Source organism: Camellia sinensis, chromosome 6 (assembly GCF_055761805.1).
Source record: "Camellia sinensis isolate YWXY chromosome 6, ASM5576180v1, whole genome shotgun sequence".
Lineage (NCBI taxonomy): Eukaryota > Viridiplantae > Streptophyta > Magnoliopsida > Ericales > Theaceae > Camellia > Camellia sinensis.
Genome location: NC_138966.1, coordinates 160,811,659 through 160,822,853, shown reverse-complemented (window position 1 = coordinate 160,822,853; position 11,195 = coordinate 160,811,659). Strand labels below are relative to the sequence as shown.

General features: G+C 34.4%; 1 pseudogene across 1 annotated transcript; it reads right to left on the bottom strand.

Annotated features, from left to right (window-relative positions):
• Positions 1-1,401: 1,401 nt before the first annotated feature.
• Positions 1,402-7,468, bottom strand: LOC114299889 (TMV resistance protein N-like; annotated as a pseudogene). Its single transcript, XR_014333925.1, has 6 exons — positions 6,966-7,468; positions 4,206-5,304; positions 3,803-4,078; positions 2,827-3,699; positions 2,565-2,669; positions 1,402-1,754 (listed from the first exon to the last, which is right to left on the bottom strand). The product of XR_014333925.1 is annotated as a TMV resistance protein N-like (transcript).
• Between the last annotated feature and the right edge of the window lie 3,727 nt (positions 7,469-11,195).

The window sequence follows — 11,195 nt, the reverse complement described above, 5'->3', positions numbered from 1 at the left end:
AGATGTGGGATATTATTTTTGAGGAGATTGATGGCTGAAGTGTTGGTTGTCGAGCGTTAAAATTTATATTTTTGTTAGTTTGATTTTCTGGTGTTACATTGGAGTGTTACATTAGAGTACTACGTTTGAAAAAATACACTAAGGAGCTTTATGTGTTACATTGATTGAAGTGTAATGTTTGGAAAAAAATACACTAAGGAGTTTTTTTGAAATGTTGCGTTGTTACGTTTGCAAAAAATTCACTAATGCTGTGTTTGGTTGGGGGATTTGGGGAGGAATTTGGAAAGGAAAATGGAAAAGGTAGGTGAAATGTGAATAAAACATGCCTATATTTCACCTAATTTCACACGCCTTTTCCCTTTCCCTTTCCAAATCTCTTTCCAAATCCCTCCTCAAATCCCCCAACCAAACACAGCATAAGGAGTTTTTTAGTTTATTATATTGGAGCATTATATTTGACAAAAGTACACTAAGGAGTTTTTTTCTTGAAATGTTACGTTGTTATATTTAAGAATAGTAGGGTTCGTTTGTGATGTGAGTTGGCTTTTTGGACTTTTGTGAGAGAAAAAATGAAATGATTATGGTTTGGATGTGACATTTTGTCTTATTAAGTTAAAAAACCTATTTTGTTTTTCTGTGGCTATTTTAGCCAAAAAGCCACCGTTTAGCTCATGCCAAATGAGGGCTAAAGAGTTTTTAGTATGTCACATTGGAGTGTTATATTTGAGAAAAGTATACTGAAGAGTTTTTGTGTGTTACATAGATTAGAGTGTAACGTTTGAAAAACATATACTAATGAGGAAAATATACTACAGAGTTTTTTTGTGTTACATAGATTGGAGTGTTACGTTTGAAAAAAGTATATAAAGGAATTTTTTTAGAATATTATGTTGTTACGTTTGAAAAAGTACACTAAGAAATTTTTTAGTGTGTTACATTAAAGTATTATGTTTGAAAAAAAATACATTAAAGAGTTCGTTTTTTTAAGTATTACGTTTAGTGATTTCAACATTATGATAAAACCCACATTATCTTTCAATACATAACACACGCGTATTTATACTTAGCCCTTTATATAACTTACCCTAGGGTGGGACCTTTGAGTCCATAAGAAAAAAAGGGAGGGCAAAATAATTTATAAGATCACTATTTGAAATTTATTAGTGCTTCACCCTATAAATTTTATTTTTTCTATTTATTACTCAAATAAAAAATTTTGACAATAGAATATTTATAATTTTAAAAGTACAAAAGATTTTAAGCAAATGTATTTGTAATTTATTTATATTTATTCAAAGGAAACTGTGAGATGACCCATTACAATTGATGTTTTGGTGATGATTTTCATGATCATCCTTCGTCATCTATAGAACGAGGCCTCTAGTACCTACTCAATCCATATTAGGGGATGTGTCTCTGGTAATAGACAATCAGATCCACTGCACATTGCTTCACTTTAATAGGTGGCGGCATAATGAAAGAAATCTCCAATTGCTCACCACCTTTAATTCTATACCCAAAATAATCTTTAACAACCATATGGCATTCCCAAACATAATCTACACAACTCTCAGGGATACCGAAGAAGGATGGAGTATAAGTAAAATTGATGCCATTAATTTTATTAGTAATAATGACGTGTGGATAATCATCTAATTCCATGGAGCAACTTTCTTTATGCCCAGATCTATAATAAACAACTTCCCAAGTGAACCCTGAAATGTAGTCATCTTCCCCTTGTAGTATTGGCACTTCTAAGGATATTGAAGAAGACCTTGTTATTTGATGGAGGAAACGATGGCTCAAGTCACCACCGGTATAGAAAGAGTTGCTGATGAGGAAGGTGTTGTCAACAAGATGCTGTCATATGAATTTCTAATTAGTAGAGTGCTAGATGAAAACAAATAACATATTGTCATAGAGAAATGCTATATATGACCGATTATTTGTCATTATTTTGTATCACTGTCTATACGAATACTTATGATTAATTCTCTTATTTAAAGATAATTATTAACAAATTAAATGCAAACAAATGACATCTTTCCAAGTAGGTTGGTGACATAAAAAAATGATATAAACATATGATATATAATCGTCTAATATGTAGCTAGTAATAAAAATAGTGAAAAAACTAGTGAATCCTATTTTCAAAATTGTTACTGCCACATCTTTCAAGTAAAAAATTCAGTAAGAGTAAGATATTATTTTCCATCTCTAATAGGCAACTCCTCTCTAGTCCACTGGTGTTGTTTATGTCCATGGGACCCAACTCAGGTTCCATTTCTATAATTTGAACTATTCATTTTGTTGGACACTTCATCTATTTCATTCACACAAAAATTAAGTCGATTTAATAGTCATAACTTATTTAATTTATTGCATTTGTCACCAAAAAAATACATTGTTTATTTTTAAAAACACAATTGTCATTTTTTTTTTGTGACAAATTTGATAAATTGAATATATTATGATTATCGAATCGATCTTTTTTTTTTTTTGTGTGTGAATGATATACACAAAGTGCCCAATAAAATGAAAGATTTGAATTATCAAAATGAAACCTGTGGCGAATCGCATGGTTGATTCCGCAACATAAACAGTGTTCTCCAGTCCATATAATCTGGACGGGATGGAACCCTCCTCCTTTGGAATTATATAGGTCACATCTAAAACAAATTTGGTATCACACATTTCACTTAATTTTCAGAGAGATTTTTTTTGCTAAATTGTTGCACTTGAGAGAGAGAGAGAGAGAGAGAGAGAGAGAGAGCTGAAGGGGATTTTGTAAATTGTTGAGCCTGTCCAAAGGAATGATTCGTGCACCTTGAAAACAGTGAGGATCTTCCATTCCATCATTATAACGATTTGAGAGAATATGCTCAAATTGGGGGTTACTCAACCACATTACTAGATTCTTCAATTTTGATAGATTGGATATGTTTTGAAGTGATGCACAATTATAAGCATGTAAGTTCAACAAATTAGGAGGAAGATCTGAAATAGATTGAAGACTTCTGTAGCTATCCAACCCAAGGTCTTCTAGCTTAGATAGATGACTGAAACCATATGGCAGGCTACGAAAATTATTTCCATCCAACTTCAACACTCGCAATGAGGATAAACTCCCAAGATCAGCTGGAAAATCTCCTTCAGACAGATTGCGATTACTGAGATGTAGCTTTGTTAAGGAACACAAACCTGAAACAGATGATGGTAAAAATCTTATGGAGTCGGCATTTTTTTTTTCTGTAAAGCCCAAGATGAAATGAGAGAAAACCAGGATTTAGTTGTCAATTGCATATTACATCCCTTCAACGATAACGTCCTAAAATTCTTCAGTAGTCCAATAGAGAAAGGTAGTTGTTTAATGGCTGTTCCATCTGCAAGAAGCTCTGTTAAGCTTTCCATACGTCCCAAGTGCTCTGGAAACTCCTCTAGTTTCGCACAACCAGTGAGATTTATATGTTTAACAGACTTTAACTTGCAGCTACTGCCTGGAAGATACTTGAGGTTCATGCAATCTTTCAAATTCAAGTGAACAAGTTTATCTAGAAGCCCAATTGATTCATGGAGCTCCATTAAACCTGTACAACTTTCAAGCAGTAATTCATCGAGCATCGGTAGTGCACAGAAGATAGGGCTTTTTGTTAGGCATTTGGAATTACTGAGATTTAGAATTTTCAAGCTCTTGAAGTGCTGCAAAAACAAAGAAAAATATACCATAATTTTTTTTCATCATGATCCACTATATAATTTATCCAAATCCCAAACAACAATGAATTTGCTAAGAATGTCATACCTTGCCATCTATCCAGAGTGTTTTAAATCTACTGAATTGCATGTCTAAAACAAGAAGTTTCTTTGGATGAAAATTGGATGATAAATACTCCAATGGGTAGTACTGCCAACAGAGCCACCTTAACTCTTCAAATAGATGTTCAAAATTTCCACAGAGGTGCACATGATTTATTTGAAGCAGTCTTAACTTTGGCATCCCAACAAATGCTTTCTTACTCCATTGTATCTTCTTTAACATGGGTAGAGTCAGGATCACAACTTCAACTACTTCTGTTCCCTAATATAGTAATATTTAAAAACAAAATGGAAAATTAAAAGGAAGAAAGACTATAAAATAACTGAAATTAGCATTCCAAGCCTAAAACTTACTAACTCACTAGAAAGAATTACAATTCAACTCTTACCTTGTTTTTTTTGAGTGCATAGCATACATCTTTATGAAACCACAATCTATTACGCTTTTCAAGCTCCTTGGGATATTTTGCACGAACAATCTCCCTTCCCATATCCCTAAGTAGATCATGCATCATCAGCCCATTGTGTTCACTAATTCTCAGTAAACATTTACTAATCAATTCGCTAATTCCAATTTCTGCGAAGAAACCACAACCATTCAATATAGTAATGACATAGCCTTTGTCCATTCAAATGAAAAAGAATGCAATATCAAGGAAGATATCCTTTATGTTATTATGTAGTGCATCAAAACTTATCCTAAGTTTTTCCTGAATTTTCTCATGAGGAATTTGTTGTAACTTATCAAATGCACTTTTCTATTCTGCCATGTTTCTTCCAAACAAATAAGAACCCAAAACTTCAAGTGCGAGTGGCAGCCCACTAGCATAACGTACTATATCATTTGCAAGATCTACATAATTTTCTAATGGATTGGTTTTGCCAAAGGCATGCCAACTGAAAGCCTGCAGAGACTGTTCGTAATTCAATTCCTCAGCCATGTATCTTTCATCAACTTTCAGTCCCTTCAACAAGTGCTCATCTCTAGTTGTTATGATGATTCTACTTCCTGGACCAAACCAATCACGATTTCTTGCCAAGGTATTTAATTGACTTAATTGATCCACATCGTCAAGAACAATGAGAACTCTTTTAGAGTGGAGCCTTTCTTTTATCAAATTCATTCCTCTGTCAGCACTGCCAATCTTTAGATTCTTTATCCCTAATAATTGAAAGAGAAGTTGTTCTTGCAATTGACATAGACCATTGAATTGTCCTGCACATTCTCTAACATTTGCAAGAAAACAACTCCCTTCAAATTGGAGGCAAATATGGTTATACACAGCTTTTGCAATGGTCGTTTTGCCTATTCCACCCAAGCCGTATATCCCAATCATGGGAACATCATCTGATCCAATGATCAACAATGACTTTATGTGTTTAACATGAGAATCTATTCCAACTGGGTGCACAGCAACATTTAGGAATGTATGTTTCAGTTCACATAAAACCTCTTTAACAATTTTTCGGATGAACTTTGCTTCATGCCTGTCAATTTCGATCCAAATAAAAATTGAAGTAAGTATACATTATGGAAATATGAGACCTTACAAACCCCACTCCCAATATGAAGTTAAGAAATGTAAAATTCACACTACAAGAAAAAGAAGAATTGGCGACTAAAAAATCCCCTTTCGTCGCTGAAAGTAGCATTTTCGGCGACTAAAATGGAATTTTGGCGACTAAAACAATTTAGTAGCCAAATGTATACGTATTGGCGACTAAAAATCAGTTTGGTCGTCGATTATATGGGTTTTAGTGACTAAAAAAATTTTACTAGCCAAAAGTGAAGGTTTTTGGCGACTAAAAACATTTAGTAGACAAAAGTATAGGTTTTGGCGACTAAAAAATAGTTTGGTCGCCGATTATACGTGTTTTACCGACAAAAATAAATTTTGTAGCCAAAAGTGAAGCTTTTTGGCTACTAAAAAAAATTTAGTAGCTAAAAGTCTACAATTGGCGACTAAAATTTAGTTTAGTTGCCAAAAGTGGAGGTTTTTGGCGACTAAAATAAGTTTAGTTGCCAAAAGTAGTTATTTTTAGGCAGGAGTTAATTTTTTTAGCGACTAAAAAATAATTAGTAACCAAAAGTATAGAATTGGCGACTAAAAAACAGATTTAGTCGCCAAAAGTGGTCTCTTTTTTTTTTTAGTAAATAATTTATTTTTTACATAAATTATATTGAATAAAAATAATTATGTTTATATATATAGTTTTATATTAATACGGGTCAATATACTATATAAATGATATATGTTGCATATATAATCATGTGGTGTTGTAGAGGCATAGTGGAGATAGTGTGTTGCTTGAGATTTAGAATGTTGGAGGTTGGTGGTTTGAATCTCAGCGGAAGAAAAGTTAGTATTTCTTTTTTTTCACGGAACGACTTTTGGCGACTAAAAGGTTTGGTCGGCGATTCCTTGACTATTGGCGACTAAAAGATTAGTTGGTAAATGTATAATTTTAAAAAGTTTAATTGACTATTGGCGACCAAAATTTTGGTCGCTAAAGACGTGTTTTTTGCCGACTAAAACTTTTTTAGTCGCCAATACCTTTCCCGACCGTGTTTTCGCGACAAAGCTGGCGACTAAAAAATTTAGTCGGGGAAACTATAAGGTCGGCTTTTGGCGACTAAAAATGAACTTTTAACAACTAAAAATTTAGTCGCCAAAGGTGCTTTTTCTTGTAGTGTCAAAACATCTTGAAGTTACAAAGTGAACTATTTATACTTAATATAGTGCAATGAAACAAATAAGTTGTATATGTATGCATATAGTCTAGTATGTAAGTGTACGTACTATGCAATTTGGTATGTATGCATTATATTTCAGGCCTTGAACTTGATTTTGGAGTAAATATTATATAATGCATGAATAAGAGGACAACACTCATTTCGTTTTTATAACCAAGACAGACCTAAATAAAATTATTGACGAAAGGATTATAAGTCAGTTTTAATAAAAGATATACATGTATACGCATAAAAATTTATTTATTTTTTAATCAAATCCATAAATTAAATTCTCAATAAATATTAAAATAGACAATTGTAAAAACAACAAGGATCAACATGGTAGGATTTTCTAGTTAAAGATTAAAATTGATAGCCTCAGCAGCAGCAAAATTAAAACAATGTTAAAAATTACCCATTAGCAACATTTTGCAAATCCCAGCCTGATAAATTAGCAGCTTCAGAGAGGGCAGCTCTCCTCACCTCCACGTTCTCCATCTCATCAACAAAGCGCTTTTCATGTCTTCCAAATGCTTCTCCAAAATACCCTGTTTGTTTCCGTACATCAGATGGACAGACATCGTAGAATATTGGGAGAACTAATTGTCCAAGTGTATTCTTGCATTCAATGATCTTCACGAGCTCATCAAGGCACCATCTCGAACAAGCATAGTTTCTTGAGAAAACAATGATGGAGATCCTTGATTCTTCGATTGATTTTAGCACCTCTGAAGAAATTTCACGTCCTCTTGGAAGTTCATCATCATCCCTGAAGGTGCAAATTCCAGCTCGAACCAAGGCCTCGTAGAGATGATCGGTAAAGTTTTTGCGGGTATCTTCACCTCTGAAACTCAAGAACACGTCATAGCTCCAGCGAGGTTGTGTCGAAGATGATGAAGAAGCAAAACAAGAAGAATGTGTTGGAAATGGTTAATTTTTCCTCAAGTTCGGTCTATTTTTTAGGTGGGCCCCGAGTGTCGTTTTACTCGGGTCAAAGTGGTAACGCGTTCTATGCCGCGTTGTGATTCACGTGGTATATTTGGTTACTCAAAACCATTACCGAGTGAATGGGAAATTGAAGCCAAAGTGTGCTCCATGGAAATGGAGTTTTGGTGGAAATTCCTTAAGGTTGTAAATTGACTTGTCCCACATTGATTTGGTGGGAGGTTTTGAAAGGGTTTATAAGGCTTAGGGTGTGATACTTGGGGTGTGCCCCAAGGGGTACCCAAGTGTTTTAGAGGGAGAGGTTATGGGCAAAATGGGCTAGACCCATTGGACCCAAAAATCACCACACGCGCGCGCGCGCCGCCGCCGCCGTCTGTCCGGTCGGTCGGGCTGGGCCTGGGCTTGGGCGCGGGTGCGTGGTTGGGTTGGGCTTCTAATCTTTTTGGGCCAAAAACATTTGAATTTAATTTTATTTTTTTTATTAAAATAAAATCCATAATTCAAATTAAATTAGTTTGGATTTTTTGTTCATCCAAACAGGGCCCTTCCCGGTTTCAAACAGAAATAAACTGTTTTGGAATTAGTGCACACCCAAACAGGGCCCTTCCCGGTTTCAAACAGAAATAAACTGTTTTGGAATTAATGCACACCCAAACAGGGCCCTTCCCGTTTTGCTATCTGTTTGAATTCAAATCCAACAGGTATCATACCTGTTCAATTCAAAACCAAGAGTTACATACCTGTTTAATTCAAAATGAAGAGCCACCTTCACATCTATAAATAGGACCACCCTCATTTGATGTTAAGCATTCAGAAATTTCGTATTTCACTTCTGTTTTCTATTCTTCATCTTGCTGCATTTTATTTTCAAAAGAAAGAGTGTAAACACTTAGTGTGTTCGTAAGGCAAACAATTAGTAGTGCTGCTATTGTTTGTGGAAGATCATTTCATCCTGGGAGATAGACGTCCGAATTCTGAAAGCACCGTGGAGAGGACGAATCTGTCTTAAGGAGACAGTGTTAAACACTGGACTTGATCAGAGAAATAATTCGAAGAAATTAAATCAAGTAAGTTATTTAATTACTTTCAGTGTTGTTTTTATTTGTGTATTTATTCAGATTTTAATTTTGTTTTTGTAACAAAATAAAATCTGTTTTGTTTTTTATTTATTTATTTTTATTTCGAGTTTGATTTTTGTAATCAAACATATTCTCTCCTTTTCTTTATTTCTTTATATTCCGGTTGTTGTTTTGTACACAACAGAATTAAACCTTTTTAAATACAGTGAAGATTGTCCTACAATCTTAAGACAGAATCCTTTTTGGGTATCTTCATTGTATTTAATTTTCTGTGTTTTCAAATTAATATTCTGGTTGGAAAAACAAATAGTGTTTTATGCTATTTGACAGATAGTAGTAATATACTGTCTCTTTTCTTTGACAACTACTAGTAGTACGATACTGGTGTCATTAACAATTCAGAATATTATTTGGTATTACAGAAAATTCTTGTGATATTTTATTTTTCTAGTTTTAGTAACAAGGAAAATAAAATTATTTTGTTGTTATAATTATTTTCTGGTTTTAGTAACTAGAAAATTAATTTGTGTTTTAATATTTTCTGATTTTTGTAATCAGAGATTATGGCTACTACAACTGAAACTGCATCTGGCAGTGGTACTCCTATTGTTACACCTACATCGGTCCCTATCCAGAACCATGTTCATGTACCAATCAATCATGGAGAAAAACCGGAAAAATTTAATGGTACCGAGTTTAAGAGATGGCAGCAGAAGATGCTGTTCTATCTTACAACTCTTAATTTGGCCCGGTTTCTCCATGAAGAGGCTCCAGCACTTAAAGAGGGTGAAAGTGATCGGCAAGTTGTTGCCGCTGTAGATGCTTGGAAACATTCAGATTTCCTGTGCAGAAACTACATCCTAAATGGCCTTGACAATATGCTGTATAATGTATACAGTCCTCTGAAAACAGCAAAAGAATTGTGGGATTCTTTGGAGAAGAAATACAAGACAGAAGATGCCGGCACAAAGAAATTTGTCGTCGGTAAATTTCTGGACTTTGTTATGGTAGACTCCCAAACGGTAATATCTCAAGTTCAAAGTTTTCAAATAATTTTGCATGATATTCATTCAGAAGGTATGTCTCTTAGCGAGTCATTCCAAGTCGCAGCTTTAGTGGAAAAGTTACCACCGGCTTGGAAAGATTTCAAAAATTATTTAAAACATAAACGCAAAGAGATGACTATGGATGAATTGATTGTAAGATTAAGAATTGAAGAAGATAACCGAAAGGCTGAAAAGAGGAATGGGAAAAATCCCATTGAGTCCAAGGCAAATGTGGTTGAACAAGTTCATAAACCACATAACAAAAAGAGGAAGTTTACTGGAGATGGTCCTAAACAAGGCGATAGTAGCAAGAAGTTCAAAGGAAAATGCTATAACTGTGGCAAAACTGGACATCGAGCTTCTGACTGCCGCCGCCCTAAGAAGAATCATGGAAGTACAAGTAAGAAGACCACCAATCAGGCCAATGTAACAGAATTGGATTACATCTCTGACGGAGTGAATGACATCAACCTCTCTGCTGTGGTGTCTGAGGCTAACTTGGTTGGAAATCCCAAAGAGTGGTGGGTTGACACTGGAGCAACTCGTCACATATGTGCGGACAAGAAGATGTTCACTACCTACAATGAGGCTGCAAATGGTGAACAACTTTTCATGGGAAATTCTTCTACTTCTGCTGTGGCTGGACAAGGGAAAGTAATCTTGAAGATGACATCAGGGAAAGAACTGACCCTCAACAACGTACTACATGTACCTGACATCCGGAAGAATTTAGTTTCTGGGTCTTTGTTAAGTAAAAATGGTTTTAGGCTTGTATTTGAGTCTGATAAGTTTGTATTAACAAAGAGTGGTATGTATGTTGGTAAGGGATACATGAGTGATGGTCTCTTTAAGTTAAATGTAATGACAGTTGTACCGAAAGTTGCTATGAATAAGAATAACACATCTTTTGTTTATATTCTTGAGTCAAATTTATGGCATGGTAGATTAGGACATGTGAATTTTGATGCTTTGCGTAGATTAATTGGTTTAGATTATATACCAAAGTTTGAAATTAATCCTAATCATAAATGTGAAATTTGTGTAGAAGCGAAACTAACTAAGGCTCCATTTAAATCGGTTGAAAGAAAAATCGAACCTCTAGAATTAATTCACACTGATGTATGTGATTTAAAGTTTATTCAAACTAGAGGTGGCAAAAAGTATTTCATAACATTTATCGATGATTGCACAAGATATTGTTATGTTTATTTACTTAGAAGTAAAGATGAAGCCTTAGAAATGTTTAAACTCTACAAAACAGAAGTTGAAAATCAACTTGGTAAAACCATTAAAATGGTTAGAAGTGATAGGGGTGGTGAATATGATGCACCATTAAATGAATTTTGTGCACAACATGGCATTATTCATCAAACTACAGCCCCTTATTCTCCACAGCAAAATGGCATTGCTGAAAGGAAGAATAGAACCCTAAAAGAAATGATGAATGCCATGTTACTAAGTTCAGGCTTACCACAGAACTTGTGGGGGGAAGCAATATTGTCTGCTAATTATGTTCTTAATAGAATATCCCACAAGAAAACCAAAAGCATTCCTTATGAATTGTGGAAAGGTCGA